The 21703-nt window shown below is 41.7% G+C and overlaps 2 protein-coding genes across 3 annotated transcripts in view; one reads left to right on the forward strand and one right to left on the reverse strand.

Annotated features, from left to right (window-relative positions):
• The window catches only part of LOC111864324 (phytanoyl-CoA dioxygenase, peroxisomal), a 26960-nt gene extending 21920 nt beyond the window's left edge, over positions 1 to 5040 (reverse strand). Inside the window, exon 1 of the mRNA XM_023851497.2 lies at positions 4939 to 5040. The gene's annotated coding sequence lies outside the window, so the exon portion shown is untranslated. The remainder of the gene's footprint in view (positions 1 to 4938) is intronic.
• Positions 5041 to 16887: 11847 nt separating this feature from the next.
• Positions 16888 to 21703, forward strand: part of LOC111864312 — a 240933-nt gene continuing 236117 nt past the window's right edge. For both annotated transcript variants that reach the window (XM_033751388.1, XM_023851466.2), the window contains exon 1: positions 16888 to 17851. The gene's annotated coding sequence lies outside the window, so the exon portion shown is untranslated. The remainder of the gene's footprint in view (positions 17852 to 21703) is intronic.

Here is a 21703-nt window from a genome sequence, read left to right on the forward strand (position 1 = left end):
TAATAATAATAATAATAATAATAATAATAATTGCAATTTTACAAACGTGGTTTAGGCCAAAATTGATCCTTCCTTCCTGTTCCGTGGGCTCCCCAAATCTGGTTTACTCGTAAGTTTACGAAATAGCGTCTGAAATCGGATTCCGGTATTACTAGGATAATTAAATCAAGGAAGATACAGCTTAGCTGGGCGAAACGAGTAACGCATGCAGAATATTGATGGTGAAGTAACCCTGGAAGAATTCCCCTAAGAGACTAATATAAGGAATGGGAGGGATTAGGATAGAAAGACGTGTGAGATTAGACAGAATTAAGAATTAGGGTCATACAGAAGAAACTAAACATTTATTTGGTAAAAGGAAGAAGGACGAGGAACTATAGCGTAAAATGACTTACCCGCTTCAGGAACTACGAAAGCTTCTTTCCAATATGAAACAAAGAGGCGCGGAGACGCTAGGAGAACAGTTGTAAGGTTGCCATGGCACTGGCATAGGCTTGAGCTTATGCCATGGACGACAGAAGATAATTTCTCATGGGAAAGAGCGTAAGTTGTGGTGATGCTCTTGTGATTGAAGTGCTTCATTGGAGCGGTATGTGATATTGATGCTGAGCCTGTGAGTTTCAATATAAAGGCGAGCTTTGTGTGCGTAACTAGGAGCCAAAGCGCCACTCTTTACCTAGAGGTACAGTTGTATAATGGCTATTTACAGTGGGGTTTGAAACTTTCGGTCGAAAACCTTAAGTTTACACATTCTTCCCCAAATTTAGCTTCTGATCCTTGCAAAACTCATGCTTCACAACGAGTGGGATAACCAGCATTCAAAATGAACATGTCTGGTCAGATGAAGATGATCTCGCCATCAAAATTGATAGTTTTCCATCAACCTCTGAGCTGGTGTTTTAGATAACTATTATTTCTATTATAATATTTTTATTACTAGTGGGGTGGGACTAAGTCCCTTGTACTGCGGTCACTTCTGGCCTATTGTACCAGCCCCAGATGATAGGTGAGGGTGATTGTGGAGCAATTGGTGGAATGAAGATTGACAGGGGAAACCGAAGTACTCGGAGAAAACCTGCCCCAGAGCCACTTTGTCCACCATAAATCGCACTTGACCAGACCCGGGATCGAACCCGGGCCGCCGCGGTGGGAAGTCAGCGACTAACAGCCTGAGCTATGGCGCGGTTTTAGATGACTAACTCATAGCCCTTCACATGTTACCAGCCCAAGTTGGCTCCTGTGACTACCTTGATCTTCAGCGAATACCCTTAATTGGACTAACAGAGATTTAAAAGAAGTCTACAAGAGAGGAGGCAACTGATCTTAGTTGATCTTAGTTCATGTCAGTCAAGCATGACCTCTATTTTATATTAGCTCAAATCGAAATTTAACTTCTTTTTCTTCGTGCTCATTGTTAGTATAAAACATATACACGTATTTCAACTTTAATTTGAATCACTTAAAACATTTAAAATATTTTAGTAAAGTAAAGTTCAAACGTAAAGGTATTCTATAACAGTCCATGGAGGCCCATAGGGTTTTGAGATGCTGAGGTTCCCACATTTTCCAGACAATCGGCTCATAGATGGTGGCAAGGTTGTCGGCTTTACGCGCCGGTCACCCTTTACTCCCAAGAATATTCCTGGTACTTATTTCTGTTAGAGGGTGAGTCGACCTCAGGACCATAGTGCGGCTGGAAGGTAAATTGAAAAAATCCACCTCATCGGGATTCGATCCCGCGACCTTCCGGCTTGTAGCATAGTGCCTCAAGCAACTACGCTACCGCGTACCCCATTTAAAATATTTTACGCAATAAAAATAAAACATTTCCAAATTTACAGCGCAGTAAGTTTTGTAACAGTAAATGTGTATCCGCAGTAAATATATGTCATGGTCGATAATCACAAAGAAGGCATTTGGCTACTTGTACATGTACAGGACTACACGTTTCCGCTGCTTCTGAATTCTCCTTGTAGCAACTCCGTGATTCTCAAAATGGCGCCACCAACGAGCATTGAACTTTGTGTTGATAGTTTATCGAATCTGACTATATCAATTTTATATCGTAATTGGCCGTGGCTTGATGTGCTTGTGACATGCATCTGCCTGCCTTCGGTTCCAACATACCGTAATACTTGCGTGTAATAAGCCGACAGATATCCCGTCGCCATCTTGTTGGGAGCTAAGAGAACGCATCGATGTGTACGATGCTTGGTCCGTCGGTCTGAACATGCAGGGATGCTCTAGACTCTCAGCGGAATGTACATATTTCAAATTTACTATGATTGCTGACTCTCCTGGGTGAACTGTTTGTCGTTTACATCAGTATTCCAAGTGAATGGTGGAATTTATTTCAAATCTTTAACAACTGAAAATTGCTTGTGTTCTTGCCATGTCATTGAAAGTCACATAACCCCTGCAGTTGAAACGGGGTCTTTGTGTAACTAAGAGGTAACTTCTTTACTTTAATCCTTTGTAAGGTTACTTCCAAAAGGTGTGACTTTGTTGAGATTTTCGATTTTGGGGCAAAGGGAAACAGCCTCACGGAAAATAAAATTGCCTGAACGTATGGGTGTCCCCTGGATATAGCGGCCGATTTAAATGAAGTTTGAAGAATGCCGTCTTCTGGAATGTGGCGCCATGTAGATCTTGTGTGAACCGACATTCTTCCGAAAATTTAAAGTTAAAATTGAAATTACAATTAAAATGGCTATTGAGGTATCTATAGCCAATATTACAAATTTCATTTAAGCCTTGTGCCTGCTACATATCGCATGTGTGTTGTTTATTGTTCTTCTGTGGTAGTCATATTGTGACGTAGGGTAACTGCTTGCTGGGATCTTCCTCCAGAATACAGGTCGTGTTTCTTTTTACCTTCCTATTAACCGTGTGAAGGCTGAATATGTTGCTCGGGGTATCCCCCTCGGTTTGTTTTACGTGGACAGCGGATTTGATATTATGTATATATGCAGATACCGACGGTGAATGTTACTGCTGTACTGTTGCTGTTCTGTCTATTATTTTGTTTTGGGCATGAAAGTTGGAGTCTCATACTGAGGAAAGAAGACACATCGAAAGTGTTTGAAAACAGGATACTGAGAAATGTGTTTGCATCAAAAGAGAGAAGAGAGTGGGGGGTCGGAGAGATTGAACAATGGGGAACTTCATAATTTGCTCCTTTCACAAAATATTATTAGGTTCATCATATCAAGAGGAAGAGATTATAGGGACTTGTGGGATGAACTGGAGGACATGAGGAAAGTATATTACCACAGTCAATAAGTTAGTGGAATGGCCTCAAAGCGTCGTACCAGAATTTACCGCCAATATGTTCCAGCAATGTTTTCGGCAGCTATATCAACGTTGGCAGACTGGCATAGCGGCCAACGGCAACTATTTTGAGGGCCGATGTGGCTTTGCCTAAGGGTGAATACCTTGTAATATGATGCGAGAAAACCACATTCCACGAACTTAATGACTCTACCACGTATATAGCTCTTGTGGGAAACACTCAAGTGACAACAGAACTTCGAAAAACTAGGAGTAGATGGGATGATAATATTAAAAAGAATCTTAAAGAAATAAAACAGGTGAATATGAATTTGATTTTTGTGGCTCTTGTAAATATGGTAAAGTCTGCTTTTACCGGTTCTCACGGTCTCTTCGCTTGCGGATTTCTTATATTTTTCCTTCTACTCTGAAGATGGAGGCGATACGTTCCTCCGAAACGTCGGTTAACACCACATATACACGGTGCCAAATCCCAGAAGACTGCTTTCTCATAGTCACCGCCGTGAAAGCCTCAAATCTTATAAAGAATATTTTAGTTGCAGGATCTGAGTTTCTCACAGATGTAGATATGAAGTGTTCTATCTTCTGGGTTATAACTTAACGTAGTCTACTGCAATTCAGCTGAAGTTTACGGGAGACATTTCGCTTCCGTCCTCAGGGTCCAAAAATAAGCCAAGCAAGCAACCAGAATGAAGTAGGTAGGAACACGTGTTCCTTGACTTTCAACGGACGACACGGTGTTATATCATAGAAGAGAGAAATCCTCTATTTTCATGTTTCTTAAAAAGTGGAGAATGTTTTGGCTTGGGGCATGATTGTTAGCTCCTCAAAAAGAAATGTACTCCGTCGATTTAGGGAATGTTAATTCGCGTAGTGGAGATATACAAAATTTTCGTTCTACCAGAAGAAGGGGAAAACCCTTTAATGACGAGACTGTGTGGCGATGGACCGGGCAGGCTAAGATGGTGACTCGAAGGAGAGAGAGAGATTCTCTGAAAGAAAAGGGATTAAAATTCGCATAATCTGACTCTTAGGGCCCCGCCATAGCTGAAGCGGTTAGTCGCTGGCTTCCCAGCGCGGCGACCCCGGTTCGATCCCGGGTCTGGTCAAGTGGGATTTGTGGTGGATAAAGTGGCGCTGGGGCGGGTTTTCTCCGAATACTTCGGTTTCCCCTGCCAATCTTCATTCCACCAAATTCTCCATCGTCATAATCACCCAGGACAGGCTACAATAGGCTAATCAGTGGCCGCCGTGCCGAGTGGACTCAGTTGGACTCCATTTCCCACTAAGCGAAAATCTAACTCTTAATTTTCCAAAGGTACTGTATTCCCTTTGCCGAAATCTATTTGCTGTCTTCTTGTATGTGTAGCTTCACACGCCCCAGTTTATTTAAGCTGATTCTTCACAATTTGGCCATATTTTTTCAACGGCTTCTTCGGGACCTTCCTATCTCGGAACTTTTTAACTTTCTGTCGTCAGTAATACCAGCATGTCCTCTTTGCGAATTGGAAGCTCTGTAAATTACAATGACTGCTTTCGACAAAGGACATTATACTCTGTTGTGACACGCCTGCTGCTGCAAATGGCTTCTCCTTAGGCGATGTGTAGGGGCTCTATGCTAATATAGTTAATGCATTTTAAACTTACCTGAAGTGCTTTAATTTACTGCACTAGTCTCTTACGGTCCGTATACTTCTTCCGAAGCAATTCCTTGAGCCGTTTTGATTGTTTCCTCAGGTTGGCAGCACTGTAACCTACGAGACACTGTTCTGCACGCAACCCATCACTTTGATGCTCTGTATAAACCGTGTCTGTAATAGGCCTGCTGTATCTTTCAGTCACATTTGTAGCGATTAGCTCTTATTGATTGGACCCTGCTCAGTAAGTCTTTTACTTGAAAACGGAGGCAAGAGTCCAGTTCCCGACATATTCTTTTAAATAAAACATAGGGCTATGACTGTGGATAATGTAAGGTGCCGGGGTGTCTTAGTCGGTATAGCGAATGGCTACCGGCTGGACGACTGAGAGGTCGGAGTTCGAGTGCCGGTAGAGCTAAGAATTTTCTCTTCTCCAAATTATCCAGACAGGCTCTGAGGTTCACCCAGTCTCCTGTCCAAGGTGTACCGGGGCACTTTCCCCGGTTTTAAGCGGCCGGGGCGTGAAACTGACCACTCACCTCCAGCTAGTGCCGAGATCAAGAAACTGTGGTTATATACATCCACCCTCCATGCGCCTTAATGACGTAGTGCTTAGTTCGTTTAGCAGAGGGACAACTTTACCTTTTACATATGGATAATGTAGAAAAGTAAATCGTTGTAATAATAATAGGATTTAGCTGACATATGATGGCATTGCTGAGGCTGATAAGCTTACAGGTTCCTCACGGAAGTGAGCATTCATGTCCGGGCGCGGAAGGCTCAAGGTTTCAAGAAGATACTAAACCAATAATTAAACGGGTTCTGCCTTAGTACATTCCCGGAGGTACCGATGAAAGTCGCTGGTTATATAAGCACATAACGACATTGTTTCAAGTACATAAGTTCAATAGCGTTGAATAAGATGACTATGAATGCTAAATAGGAGATCATCATGTTCTTTGTGAAGACATTGTCTTGGGATTCATGTGTGGAGAGACTGGGAACGCACAAGAAACTTCCGGCCGGCAGCCGGAGCGACATTAGAAACCGATACCTCTAGAAAATTACTGTCTTATCAAACTTCTTGCCTGAGAGCCACAAGAAGCTTCAGCTGTGGCCGCTTGTTTCCGAAACCAGACTCGGTAACTCTGCATCATCTGAACACAGTCGAATGCCATCCACACGGCTCGGTAGGCTGAGGATAGAGACAAATAGCACGCTTTATGATGGCAGTAATGAACCTTCGTGGTCCATAACGTTAGGGATTTAATTGCGGACGTCATAAAAACACTGACCCAGACGCTGAAGCTAATCACACTGTAGCGACCGCATGCTTATACGTTGGGGTCATTACAGACTGAACTTTATGGGCTCTTGAGCCGGTTCATGGCTTCGGAAGACATTGGTGCGGTTGGAAATCTCCTTATAGATAATTAAATTAACAGAAATGGCATGAAATCTGCGTTCTTCCTGATAACTCTGTCTAGCAGGACGGGAGGCTTGAATCAATTGCTTCAGAACTGACGTCACAAATCGACTCTTCCATTTTCCACCTCATTTCTTTTGTTTGTTCCTTATTTTATTTACTTCTATATCTTCTTTCTTCCTTTTATCATTTATTTCTTCTTTCCTGAATATTTATTAAAGATTTGAAACTGTTTCTTGCCGTGAAAATCTTGGTCCATGGGATTAGTTAAGGCTTTGTGGTTATAAAACCTCCCAATGAAATGTCAGTAGACCCGTTCAGTACGGTAGTTGCATTCAGTCGGTCTGTTAATCTGTTGATCTGTCATCCCCTCACTCTGTTAAATACATAAATAAAATGCGTAAGACAATTTTGGTAGTGCATTTCTTGTAAGACGGGTACATTTACGTAACGCTCGTGGCTGAACGCTCTGTCCAGGTCACAGGAAATTATAATCCTTACACCAACCGAAGCTTTCTGCGCGGAGTCAGCGAGTAATGCACATAAGAGTGGGTGAAATGTGACACTTGTGGCCAAAATGTGTAACGGCAAGCGGGTACACCCCTCTGGACGTGCTATGCAGTTCATGTTGAGCTCCTTGCTATGATAGCCTCAGCTTGGGCCCCGATGAGATGAGTTGAAGAGAATACGAACTGTGAGGGCACAACCTGTTTAAGGGCCCTCATTATACTGCATTTTTGTGACAGAATATAAGCAGCAATAACCTGTTAGAGAGAATGAGTGTTAATTAAGGTGGGTAAATATTATTATAGCCGGTCACGGTAGCCGAGCGGTCTAAGGCATGTACTGTCTTCGCTCGCTTGGAAACCGGGATCGTGGGTTCGAATCCCACTCGGGGCATGGATGTTTAGTTTGCGTGTGTGCGTTTTTCTGTGTTTGTGTACAGGTAGAGACCTTGCGACGAGCTGATCACCCGTCCAAGGAGTCCTACCGTATGTCTAAGCTCTAGAAAAACCGAAGTGAATGGACAAGTTCATGGCGGTAGGCCTAGGCCCACTGGGGCTGTAGTGCCAAGGGGAAAAAAAAATATTATTTTCATTTTGTTCTTAATTACAAGGTTGAGGAATTGCAGCACTGCTAGAAAGGAATATTAGTGCGTTCTAAGGCATGCATTGTCTTCGCTCGCCCGGAAGCCGGGATCGTGGTTTCGAATCCCACTCAGGGCATGGATGTTTGTGTGCGTTATTCTGTGTTTGTGTACAGGTAGAGGCCTTGCGACGAGCTAATCACCCGACCAACGAGTCCTACCGAACATGTAAGATCTAGAAAAACCCAAGTGTACGGAGAAGTTCATGAAGGTAGGCCTAGGCCCACTGGGGCTGTAGTGCCAAGAAAAAAAAAATGAGACAAGTCGGAAAAACACCTACACTTTTAGGGCATATAGAGGTGACCAGTGAAGACTATTTAACACTTATTGTATTACTGGCAGAGGGAGACTTGATATAACAAAAAAAAAATAGACGGAAGGACGCGTTTCCTTAAAGCGTACCGTGGATTATTGACCTAATTATAATATATGTGCTCGTGAATTGTAGTTAAGTGTGTAATTGTATTTGTATATGACAGAGCCAACTATGCAGATTTTTTCCCAATCTGAGTGCAGTCTGAGACGGGCTATCCTTAAACTGAGTTTCTTTTCCCCATTTATAAGCTATCGGGGGAGCCCAAGTAATTAGCTACTACCTAAAGCCAACAGCATGTATAGGAACCCATGTAACATTTCCTTGTCGGGGAAATGATTATCCATAGAGCGATTAGGACCGAGCGGTTGGCGCAGGGTAACGATTTAGACTCGTATTTGGGAGGTGCTTACTTCGAATCTCAGCCGGGACACCAGCTATCCTCACTGAGGATTTTCATCTTTTTCTTCAGTACCTCCAGGAAAATTCCGTGATAGTACCTCTATTAGGTCACGACCGCTTCCCTCAAATTCAGAATCTCCCTGTCATTCAACGCTACAGAATGATGTCTATTACTTGAAAACGGAGCGTGAAAGTATTAAATGCTGTAATGTTTCTGGCCGTAACTCTGATACCATAGCCTCTGAAAGCGAATGGCAGATAATAAAACCCTTATGAAAATTCCTTGTCAATACTGCCTCGTAGCAAAGCCATCTCATGAGTAAAGTATGCAATGTTAAGATATCCAAATTATAATTACAGTTATGGAACATGATTTATAAATAATCTGTTGTGATATAAGGCAAGAAACTTTCTTTGAACACCTCCCGATTTGATGGATTCAATGTTCGTAAGAGAATTCTAGACAACAGAAATGTATTCAAGTTTCATTCCTACCAGTGTTACGTAAATGATCAAAAGACAATATAATGAAGGAAAGGGGAAAGTAATATTTCATTTTTTTCTCTTGGCACTACAGCCCAAGTGGGCCTAGGCCTACCTCCATGAACTTCTCCGTTCACTTCGATTTTTCTAGACCTTACACATTCGGTAGGACTCCTTGGGCGGGTGATCAGCTCGTCGCAAGGCCTCTACCTGTACACAAACACAGAAAAACGCACACACACAAACTAAACATCCATGCACTGAGTGGGATTCGAACCCACGATCCCGGTTTCCAAGCGAGTGAAGACAGTACATGCCTTATACCGCTCGGCTACCGTGACCGGAAATATTTCACATTAGGCCTAAAAAATTTATAGAATCAAAAATGAATGATCAAAACGCTAATGGAAGTAAGCAAATGTTGAATCGAGAAGAACACGAAGGTCTTTAGTACCGCTACTGAGCACAATACTAGAATTATAAAGGACATAGCTAAATCAGCACATTAGTATTATACAGAGAGGATTTTCTTTAACCAGCTGTAAGGTCCATATAGTTAGTAGCATACGGCTTTTGTATTTGTCAATAGAGGTGAAAGGACGCATATTTCCATATCATTAACAAAAAGAAGAAAACATAAATATTTAATGTTGCTGCATAAATTATCAGCATATGAATTGAACATCAAAGGTGCCAAGACTGAATATGGAGGAACGTCAGGCAGCGAAACGAAGGACGACGAGAACTCCCTGAAAATGAACTTGAGTACTTCTATTGGTTAGAAACAGAAACCAGCTGATATAAAAAGCAAGGAAGCGATAATTACTCATCTTGTCTAACAGCAATGAATTCAAAACTAAATCGAAAATCCTGTTGAGCTCGAAGTAGATGGAAACAAATTGTTTTCGACAATACAGCGGGAGCATAACGGTGTCGAGAAAAGTGACCAAATCCTTAGCAGTTGATTTGGTTTTGTATAACAGTGATGAGAGAATTTCACTTGGACTTAAAATAATGGAACATGTGCACACGAATGACAAATTCCGATACATTAGAAAAAAACACTGAGAATTGTAACAGGCCTGTAATTGAAGAAAGCAGTCTTCTGGGATTTGGCACCGTGTATATATGGTGTTAACCGACGTTTCGGAGGAACGTATCGCCTCCATCTTCAGGGTAGAAGAAAAAATATAAGAAATCTGCAAGCGAAGAAACCGTGAGAACCGGTAAAAGCAGACTGTGTTGGATCCCTGAAGATTAAGGCGATACGTTCCTCCGAAACGTCGGTTAACACCACATATACACGGTGCCAAATCCCAGAAGACTGCTTGCTTCATAGTCATCACCGTGAAAGCCTCAAATCTTACACAGGCCTGTAATTATTAACGGAAGCTTTGTTGTCTCTTATAAGACAGGAGCAATCACTGCTTTTTTTTCCATGCAGCAGAAAGTGTCTGTATGGAAATTCCAGGATTAAAAATAAATTTCAGGAGAGGGACAAAATATTAGAGCAACCATTTACAATAAAGCTGGGGATGTCAACCAGCCTTTGCTGGCCGAAATCTTTTGACAGGTTTGCAGACATCAGAATCCTTGACAAAAGCTGGAGTTAAAGTACAGATGCATATTGAAAGCACAAACTGCACAAACCTAGGAAATGCTTGAAATGCTTACATATGGCGTTATATCCTGTGATACTTCATGTAGACACGAACACAGGGCCTCGTGTCTATGCAGTGAACGCTTCTGCAATTAAATCCTTTACGAGTTCAACACGTGTGTAATTCCAGGAAGCTGTCCACTCGGAACAGCCGAAGCAGAATGCATATGTGGCCGGGAGCGGCGCGTTACTCTGTCCGTCCTCCTGTATAAGTTTTGTTTCAGATCGGGGGTGGGCTCATGTTCTTAATTGGTTGCCCAACAGGGCCATTTAAAAATGGTGGTTCGGAGAGCTTCGCGGGAGAAGTTCCGCAGTTGAAACATCAGGAAATCAGTCATTAGTCAGCCACACTTGGAATATTCTGGTAATCAGCATTACTTTTAAGTTAAAAATGATAGAATTATTGTACTGCAGTTGTATTATTTAAGTTAGCTCATAGGCCCTTGTGAAGAAAATGTATTTGGAGAAGGGTTCTAATTCAGCAGAAATATGAAATATAATAAAAAGCGTATCTAGTATTTTGGATCCCAGGTAAAGCCATATAGGATCTCTGGTGGATGAAGTTGCACTGAGAAGAATTCTATTCCAGTACTCGGGTTTGTTCTGTCAGTGCTCATCCCATCAGCTGTTCCATATTTATGATCATCGTAGGATCCGACGCTATGTAATCTTGATCCTGACAACATCGTTATATAAGCAATTTAAAAAAATCTCCAGTGAGGGCGGAAATGGACTCAGGGAACCTCGACATGTTTCCATTTCAAATGTGAACATTTACCAGCTAGAAACCTGTTAGGTGTGGTATACGGAAATATAATATAATAGATAGGACCTAAAAGGTTCGGACGATAGTGTATAACACACAGAATTATTGGTTTTCGGAATTTTTCCATCGTCCGGTATTCTAGAAAATAGAAGACACGGCGCCCAGTGATTGAGATTAGCTATTTCTAAGGGGCCATACTGAGTAGGTGTTTTCCCCCTCACATGAGGACGGAGACAGATCCAATNAATCAGAGAACCTCGACATGTTTTCATTTCAAATGTGAACATTTACCAGCTAGAAAACATGGAGTGGGCAACTCTTAACCTGTTAGGTGTGGTATACGGAAATATAATATGATAGATAGGACCTAAAAGGTTCGGACGATAGTGTATAACACACAGAATTATTGGTTTTCGGAATTTTTCCATCGTCCTGTATTCTAGAAAATAGAAGACACGGCATCCAGTGATCGAGATTAGCTATTTCTAAGGGGCCATACTGAGTAGGTGTTTTCCTCCTCACATGAGGACGGAAACAGATCCAGTTTCCGAAACGTCGTGTTTGTAATTCTGTGACATATAATAGACTCAGAAAACTTGAATCTCATTCAAATCTGAATGGTTTGCTATTACAATGCTTTCGGTATATCCATTTTGTATGGAAAATGAAAAACAAAATGAAAATTGAGCTATGGTATTAATGATAATTAAATGCCATTGTGGTTCTTGATTAGGCCTATATTGTGTTGTGGGACCTAGGTTTCTATTTTCGGGGCTTTGGTTGTTGTTGGCGAGACCTGGGTTTCTCCTTGCGGAGCCTGTGTTCCTAATCCTACGTCCACATGTTCCAGGTCATCGCTCCGTCGAACTTAATCCAGTGTAAGTAGAATATATATATATACGCGTAGAATCAGAAGTCAAGTCTTAGACATGGAATCATATGGCAATTTCAATAGTGAAGGTGTTGCGTGGAAACCTGGAGTGAAATGAAATTGTCCGGACACACAATAAAGCAAACCCAAAGTTTCGACAATGTGCAATCACTTATCATGAAGTGTTTCGAGCGGTAGCCATGATATTACATTTCATTTTCGGAAAGTGAAAGTTCGATATATATTACTCTCGAGGAATGGATTCAACTACTGCAGCACAGGGTTCATTACTGAGACCTCCGGGTTCGTGAAAACGGACAATTTACTAATGAGTATTAATGTATTTTTCAACGAAAGATTCTGCACTATGATGTTAAATTTTCATCATTTTCCAAAATCTTATCACACAGCGTTCCAGATTTCTCCGTTGCCCACTGCGGCACGTCCTACACGTGACTTCACATACTTCACCTACATGTACAGTAACTGTAATCCAATACAGAGTAAGACTTTAGATTGAGAGCTGTAATCCCTTTAACATGGTGGTTTTTAGCATATGTGGCATATTTTGAATTATTTTTTCTCCAAATTTAATAACAGTAAATCAAGTGAGGCCATGTCAGTGAGATCTTGTTCACCTCATCGTCTCAGCTGCATTTCTTATGATATCTTTGTAAAATATTTTCTGTCTACCAAGTTCTTCTGTTATTTTGTATTTAATATATTCTGCAATTTACAAGACTAGTCATATTATGAATTCTTTTCATAAAGTGCCTTAATGAACGCAAAATTTGAAGGCCGTTACTATCTGTCCTAGTTAATTTGAAACTACAGAAAATAATTAATAGCAGCCTGTTATTGGAGAGTATATTTACAGGTATGGGGATTATAATTTGTTTTTATTGCTAGTGGGGTGGGACTAAGTCCCTTGTAATGCGGTCACTTCTGGCCTATTGTACCAGCCCCAGATGATAGGTGAGGGTGATTGTGGAGCAATTGGTGGAATGAAGATTGGCAGGGGAAACCGAAGTACGCGGAGAAAACCTGCCCCAGCGCCACTTTGTCCACCACAAATCCAGACCCGGGATCGAACCCGGGCCGCCACGGTGGAAAGCCAGCGACTAACCGCTTGAGCTATGGTGCGGCCACAGGTATGGGGATACTTTACTTTTTTCGAATCGGTCCAATATCACTGTTATTTTTCATAAAGCTGAAGGCAGACTTCATCAGTTTTCTCAAAAAGTACTCACAGTGCAAAAAAGCTGTACTGAACACAAAGCATCTCATTACGAAACACAGGTATCACCTAACACCGCTTTCGGTACGACGAATGTTTAAAAGAATACAAGGAGAAATAATTTCTGAATGTGCAGCACAATTAGCTTTGAAGTATTTCATATCTACAATAAAAACATTCACGGCCAAAGGGGCATGCGGGGTGTCAATGAACGCGTCTAGGTACTAAATGCGCTGCACTGGGGCACAGTAATTGAAAGGACAATAACTTAAGCTTAGTTTTGCATCCATCCACACACGTACACAGACATTTGACGTCACATTATCATGATTTTATTTGTTTTGAGATTCTGAACTAGACTGTCACGTGGTAGATTGACTATGGACGGGGTTTGGTAATCGGATTTATTGGACATTTTAACACACAACTCATGACTACATTTTAGCAATCACTATCACACACAGACTGGTGTTCTCAGTCACGATCTTCACTGCGCTACCTAGTAGCGGTTTCCAACAGTGTAGTGTCATCGACTTCCATGTCTATCGGCTCATGTCCTCGCTGACTGGCAGCTTTCAGCTGCAGCTCCCGAGCTGAACTAACCGGCTTCCAACTGCCGAACTCACATATAACGCCAGATTGACTCCATATGTAGCCTCTGCACGGATCGCACAAAATCAACTCTCCCAACAGTTTTTCTATTGTTCCATGGCGTAGCTATTGGCACGAATCGCGTAGAGAACCACATTACCAGTTACTTCATTGTGACATGTTGCGAAGCTGTTGCTTAGCCACAGGCGTGTTTTCAGAGCCGTTCCCTAAGAATGGCCGTCTCTGCTGTCTTCACAATTATGATTTTTAGCAGACATGCTAAAATATTTTAGGCTCCCTCAAAATGGAAAATGAACAGAAAAATTTTTCTAACCCTCGGCTATAACTCGGAGGTGACCGGTTTCATGTAGTTAGTACAGAAGATTTACTGCTTCTGTGTTTTCGTTATGTTAACCGCATGGTCAATTATTATTTCTCAGGAGCCAGCCACTGGGGTCGGCTATTGGAATGGCTCTACATATCAGGGTGAGAGGGGCGGAAGTAGAGGCAAATCCTCTACTGAGTTGGTGCAATCGACAAAATCCACGCAGGCTGAGTCAGCTTACGGAATTAGCACAAAAGGTTTGTTCTAATCATGGATATGTTCTGTGCAGTTCTATTTATTGGTTCTTATGCAGTTCAGCGATTCTGTTTAACTTCATCTGAAGAAGGCTACTTGGGAGACATAGACATATATAACAGTATAATATTAAAATAGATTTCAGGAAAACATTAAGCCAAGTTGTGACTGTAGATTATAAGTCAAAAAAACAAAAGCCCCGTAATTCCAAGTTGGGGCAATATTCAAGTCCAACGGTAAGATTTTGTGAACAGAGTATCAAACTATCGGGTTCCTTAAAACCGGGAACCTTCTTGATCGACTGAGCAACAGTTGCCTTTCGAAGAATGTCCCTTAACCATTAAATTAGTTCCAGTTGAAGAGGTTATATAGCGTCGAAGAGCTGGTAAGATTCTTGTGAATGGTGAGTAATGGTTCGGAAGGAGACAGTCATGGCGGTCATGGCTCATTTGAAGGCATTCGACTGGAATGACTGTGGAAAACCACAAAGAGCCTCATTTCCGATAGCCGGTAATCCAACCGAAAGTCGAACCAGATGCCTCCGCAATGCCAATGTACAGCCTTCTAGCCATAGATACCTCCATAGTTTTAGTTCGTCTTTGCAAATGTTGTAAGTAATACACACAAAACGTAATCTTACCATCCCCCCGTTACGTAAAACACGCGTAAAGAATCCATATTTCAATGAAGCCTGTTAAGCTGGATTTCATGTAACTTCATGATATTCCCGTCATACGGATTAGTGAGAAGATTAAAACCCTGTCGTTTATATGTCTTCTGCACGCGCGTTTTAATACATACATTTTTCGTTTCTTAAAAAGTGCACAGAGAAAGAGATGTCCAATTACAAGAATGAATTTCGCCTAATCCAACCTCAGACATTACAGTTGCCAAAAAAAGGAATCTCCTTATGACCCTAATCCCGCAACCTTCTCGATTTTTCTCCATAACCAGCTTTAACTTAAGCTTATGAATCTTGAGAAGCTTTTTATGTCTCATAATTAACAGTATTTTTAATATAAACTCACAACCTTAGTATCTTTGGTCAAACAGCTCTTAAACGCAATGGTTAGTTTATTGTTGAGTAATAAAATTGGATAACAATCACCATATCTGCCATTCATAAGCAAACACCTTCAGCGTAGCATTAATTTCCAACATCAAGTTTACAGAACAAGATCTTCAATTTATACGTATATATTCCAGGAATTGAACTACGGGAAAAATCAGTAACTACATATATGATTTATTTTTTTAATTCGCTTAGTGGGGGGTGGAGTCCAACTTGTGTCCACTCGGCACAGCGGCCACTGATTGGCCTATTGTACCTGCCCCAGGTGATTATGATGATGGAGAATTTGGTGGAATGAAGATTGGCAGGGGAAACCGAAGTACTTGGAGAAAACCCGCCCCAGCGCCACTTTGTCCACCACAAATCCCATTTGACCAGACTCGGGCTCGAACCCAGGCCGCCGCGGTGGGAAGCCAGCGACTAACCGCTTGAGCTATGGCCCGGCCTCGGGTGATATAATAGTCGGAGATAAACAAAAGTGAAATTCGTTAAAATCATTTAGTGCAGATGGCAAGCGCCAAGTTTTGTCACACTTTGTATTTCCAGATCTGGAACCCGTGGGCAGTTGAACAGACAAAACCTCATTTTGTACCGAAGTCGTGTGATGTTTGTATACGCTTGCGTCCGAGATCTCTATTAATTTATCTGTACCTCTGCTTAAAATAACGTTTGATGTTTTCTTTGCCGGTTACTTTGAGATAATGGCTTCATCATCTGACCGCCGAGCGAAGAATGCTAATAGGCCTATGAAGTTCATTAATTTTTTAAGTTTGAAATTTATCTAACCAATATTTGAAAATTTACTTCTTACTTCACAGAACACCCTCTGGGTCTTCATTACAGAACTCAATATATTAATGCTACTAAGGCTCATAATCATCTTTTATTCTCAGAATTATATTAAACCCACAAATATATTCTGTCGGCAAACTGTAAAGCTGATGTTGAAACAAGTGGTGCATTTACGAGTAATAACCGCTGTGAATTGAAAGCTTAAGTAATTGGAGGGATGATGGAGGAAGCAGCCATAATTTATTTTAAGACGCACTCCGGCAATCACTTGAGCATTCTGACAAAATAACGAAGCATCTAAGTTTCAATCAGGATCAGAACTAGGCACGGTCCTAATACGAGACAGAAGAGTTATTAATGTTCCAGTCCAGCCTGAATAATAATGTCTGCTCCTTTAGGTATCATACTGCAGTTTCCCTGTGGACTACGTCAATTATTTCAGTGTTTGTACCTGTTTAGACCTACCTTGGTTGCTAAAAAAACTGGCTTCTGCACCACGCATTACATTCCTGTCAGTAGCGCTTAGTGATGTGTTACTGTTTCCTGGACATGCGCATTGCATCCTAGTTTCCGAATCGGGGCGAACTTGGTCTGCGTACCAACAGTAGTGGCACGAAGGTTTTCCCGCCAACTGAACCGAGACTTCCTTTATCTCCCCTATCGGATTTGTCTGTCTTGACGTTTCTACCGGTTAGTTCGGAATAACATTTTCCGGTCACATGGCGCCAACAAAACTTACCGACAGTGCAATGGATACGACACACCAGTGAAATGTTCACGTATCTGTACTGAAAATTGTGAATAAGTTAATCGGATTGAACTGGCTCCAGAGCAACCGAATGAAGTTTCTTTTGTGAACACGGTGATGAACATTCGTACAACGTAAAATCAAGACATTTCTTGACCATTTAAATATATATCACGTTCGCAAAGAAGTTTCCATAACCTAGTCAGTTCACATTGCCATGACAAAACGCTTTGACCGGATTTATTTAGTGAAATGACTAGGGAAATTATTTACATGTACGGGAATTTGGACTGATCATGTGGATATCAATGTGTATGTTAGTAAATAGAGTTTTATTTCGAAATATAGTTGGAAGCAAATTACGTAACGAAGTTCGTAATTGATATCTACCTACAAAGGTAACGAGGTCAAACCTATACGAATAGTATTTTGTTTCAAAAATAGAAGCAAATGGTGTATCAGAAGTTGCTCTCATGCTGTAGGTCAATTTATATAAAAATGATGACGAATTTTGCCTGCTTGTTCAAAAACAATTTCACGAAATTCCAACAGGGCCAAAGACAAAATTCTTTTTCCTTTAAGAAGGTAACACACAATTGTTTACATATCTGTTGTTTAATGTAAGTGTACTAGGGATGTTTATTTTATTATTGTTGGAGGTGACTTGTTGAATGGAACTCGGTCCTTAAATGTATGATCCATACAAGTGCGCGAACTTATTTGGTTTTATGACATCTGGACTACTGGCTAGAAGACTCGAAGATGACTTCGTCGTGTAGTAGAGGGTGAGAATCACTACAGTTCACCAGAGTTCATCAAGATACCATTTTCATGGGTAAGTAAACGTACAAAATACATATAATTGATGACTGTTGGTAATGTGCTTAAATGAAGCAGCATGAGACAGGTCTGTAGCACGAACGAAGTAAATGAGATATACCTATAAAGCTCCGATCGTAATACTTCAATGGAAGAGCATTCAGAAGACTTAAATGTATTATTATTATTATTTTATTATTTCTAGTGGGGTGGGACTAAGTCCCGTGTACGGCGGCCATTTCTGGCCTATTGTACCAGCCCCAGATGATAGGTGAGGTGATTGTGGAGCAATTGGTGGAATGAAGATTGACAGGGGAAACCGAAGTACTCGGAGAAAACCTGCCCCAGCGCCACTTATTATTATTATTATTATTATTATTGGAGGGGGTGGGTTTCCCCATGCACCGCGACCAGTGGTCTATTGTACGTCCCCCTGTGATATTCTACCAGTCTCTATACCCTACCGATACTGGTGCGTGCCATCAATCCCGACTCAGCCAGCGAGTTCGGCCTCTACTGCCTCAGCGGTATCTAGATGCTTCCCCTATTTACCAGAGGCGTTAGAGACTATTGTTGGGCGGGAAATGTCCTTAATAATTTGGCTCAGAGGCCTCCTTGAGGCATGAGGTTCTTTTACGTGCCGTAACGCTACGACACGGGACCCACGGCTTAAAGTCCCTCCCGCAGGATTTGTTCCCTGAATTTTTCCGCCCTTAAAAATTCCACGACCTCCCGCCGGGTTTGAACCCGCGTACCTTGAGTCATGAGGTGGGAACGTTACCCCTAGACTACGGAGGCCGCTTTGCCTCAGCGCCACTTTGTCCACCACAAATCCCACTTGACCAGACCCGGGATCGAACCCGGGCCGCCGCGGTGGAAAGCCAACGACTAACCGCTTGAGCTATGGCGCGGCCAGACTTAAATACAGATGGGAAGGCAGTATTAACATAGGTATGTGAGAAGCAGAGTATGAATTGTGGACTATATTCAGTTGGTTGAGAATAGGGTCTAACGGCAAATGTTTGTGAAAGCGGTAATATACACGTAATTTGATCTAGTTAAAGCAAGGAGTCTGTCCATAAGCTGAATGTCTAAGCGTAAGGGGAGCTCTGCGACACGGAGTTGGTTAAATGACTACCAATTGGAGACAAAACTACTCTTTTGTGCTTTGTTTCGCATGGCTTGTAACTTCATATAATCTTCAGGGTTGAACACTGAAGATGTGGGCAGTATGTTCCTGCGAAATATCTGTAACCTTCTGCAAGAAATGCGGTGTCGGAACCAAGGAAACTAAAATCTGGGTGGCCTATTATATTTTTATTTCAGTTATTGTATGGGGCTGTATCTACTGATGTGTTTATGATAGAATGAAATTTTAGAATTATTGTAAATCGTGTATCAGTAAGGCAGCAGCAAAGAACGACCTGAGACCATGTTATGTCACTGTCTCATTTGTCTAAACAGAAAAGGAAAAATTATGGGAAACCTAAGCCAAACTAGGCTGTCCTTGGGATTCAAACTGGGTAGGCCGATCTTCCAAATCCAACGTAAAATGCGTTACCGCTGTGGGTTTTTCGCTCGGTATTCTTTGTTTCTTGTGGTTGTGAAACATGGTCTTTTACTCTGAAGAAAGTGAATTACATGTTCTTCAAAGATAAATGCAAAGTTACGTATTTTTAAAATAGGGATATGACGGAAACAGGGAAGAGTTACAATTATGTAACGAGGAACTTGCTTCGGGAGTCTTACCGAGAAGTTTGGCCCGGTAGACATGTCACGCGATGTGGTTAATAACAACTGTATACAGTATTTAGGTAAGAAAACTTTCGGAAATATCGAAACGGAAATTGGAGGCTGATTTTGTGATGGACTTAAGGAGCTGGTTTTGTTTTCAGTAGCTCGTTGTTTATACAATATAAGATACGGGTTATATTTTGACGGTTTTGCTTAAAATATTGACTGCCGTAATAGGCCTAATAAAATGGTGTCACTAACATCTCTTTTATGTGTGTTTATATTGACTGAATTTCGAATTTCCCCCAGTGTTGGAATTTGATAATAGTGATGTCAAATATTCTGCTCATAACACTAAACAGCATCTCAATGTTGATAATAAAACTCTCAAAAGTATGCAGCTCGTTGTGTCTTAACGTACTTTCAAATGGGGCAGTCAAAAAACACTAACACTACTACTCAATAAGAGCAAAATACATACTATCGATCAATATTTGTTTATTTGTGCAGTGTTTATTGCGACATGTTTCGACCTTTCTTTTATAGATCATCCTCAGGCAATACATAACCAATACCGTAAGTTCATGAACTGTGTAAAAGCATTAAATATGGATCAATAATTTAGTGTCAACAAATGTTGATAGTATCTACTTTGTCTCATTGAGTACTAGTGTTATTGTTGTGTTGACTGCCCCATTTGACGTACGTTGATACTAAAACGCTTGAATATGAAAGTCGTTATGGTCGTTACTGCAGTTGTCTCACTCGGGCCCCGAAAGTGTTAGTAAAGGATTAGGTTGAAATGGGCACCTTAATACTATATGAAATACTTTTTTTTTATTATTATTATTTGTGGTTTCTTTAACGATGTTTTCAATAGCTCAGTTTATATGGCGTCGAATGATCGTGAGTGATGAATTAGCAATATTGTGGAAGTAAGCGCTCGGGGAGCCGGTCACGGTAGCCGAGCGGTCTAAGGCATGCACTGTCTTCGCTCACTTGGAAACCGGGATCGTGGGTTCGAATCCCACTCAAGGCATGGATGTTTAGTTTGTGTGTGTGTGTGTGTGTATGCGTTTTTCTATGTTTGTGTACAGGTAGAGGCCTTGCGACGAGCTGATCACCCTCCCAAGGAGTCCTACCGAATGTGTAAGATCTAGAAAAACCGAAGTGAACGGAGAAGTTCATGGAGGTAGGCCTAGGCCCACTGGGGCTGTAGTGCCAAGGGGGGGGAAAAAGCGGTCGGGGACCGGTCGCGGTAGCCGAGCGGTCAAAGACATGTACTATCTTCGCTCGCTCCGAAGCCGGGATCATAGGTTTGAATCCCATGCAATGTATGGATGTTTAGTGTGTGTATGCGTTTATTCTGTGTTTGTGTTGTCCTGCATTTAGGTAGAGACCTTGCGACGAGCTGATCACCCGTAAAAGGAGTCCTACCGTCTGTGAAAGTGATCAAGGAAACAGAGCAATCAGCTCTATGCTCCAAAGTGGGAGCAAGAGAGAAAAAAAGCAATCGTGGTATAATTCAAATGAGTATCTCGGCAGCTGGCCGGAGGTACTCGGGAAATAAAGACGAAATGCCTCAGAATAGCAGGTATCCGAGCCAAGGTTTGAACCCGGAATCTCCGCAATACGAAGCGGCAATGCTAACTGCTCGACTTCGACGATAAGAGTAAAACCCTATTTCTTAGATATCTCATTGCCTGTTTCTCCGTCTGGTTTCCAGGCGACCATAACCTGATTTAGAGCGCAAGCAGTGATTATGTCTATGCTGTTTCGTTGCCTGGAAACAGTTTGTTTACTGAATCAAGCACACCTTATACAGAGCCACGATGGCACCAAATAGAACATTAACCAATGCGAGTATAACATATTCATTATATTAACGTACGGTGAATATCACTGTTTCAGTGTAGTTCAACTTAACAGGAATCCGAGGTAAAAGAAAAAAGTAAAACTATCCCTGTAACATGCCGTAGAACCCATAGGGTTGTGAGACGTAGAGGCTCCCACATTTCTCTAGACAGTCGGCTCAAAGATGGCGGTAAGGCTGTCAGCCGGCCCCGGCCGCCAATTATTCCCTACGAATATTCGTGGTATTCATTTCTGTTAGAGGATAAGTCGACCCCAGGAC

This window comes from Cryptotermes secundus, unplaced genomic scaffold, assembly GCF_002891405.2.
Source record: "Cryptotermes secundus unplaced genomic scaffold, Csec_1.0 scaffold216, whole genome shotgun sequence".
In the NCBI taxonomy this organism is placed as follows: Eukaryota; Metazoa; Arthropoda; class Insecta; order Blattodea; family Kalotermitidae; genus Cryptotermes; species Cryptotermes secundus.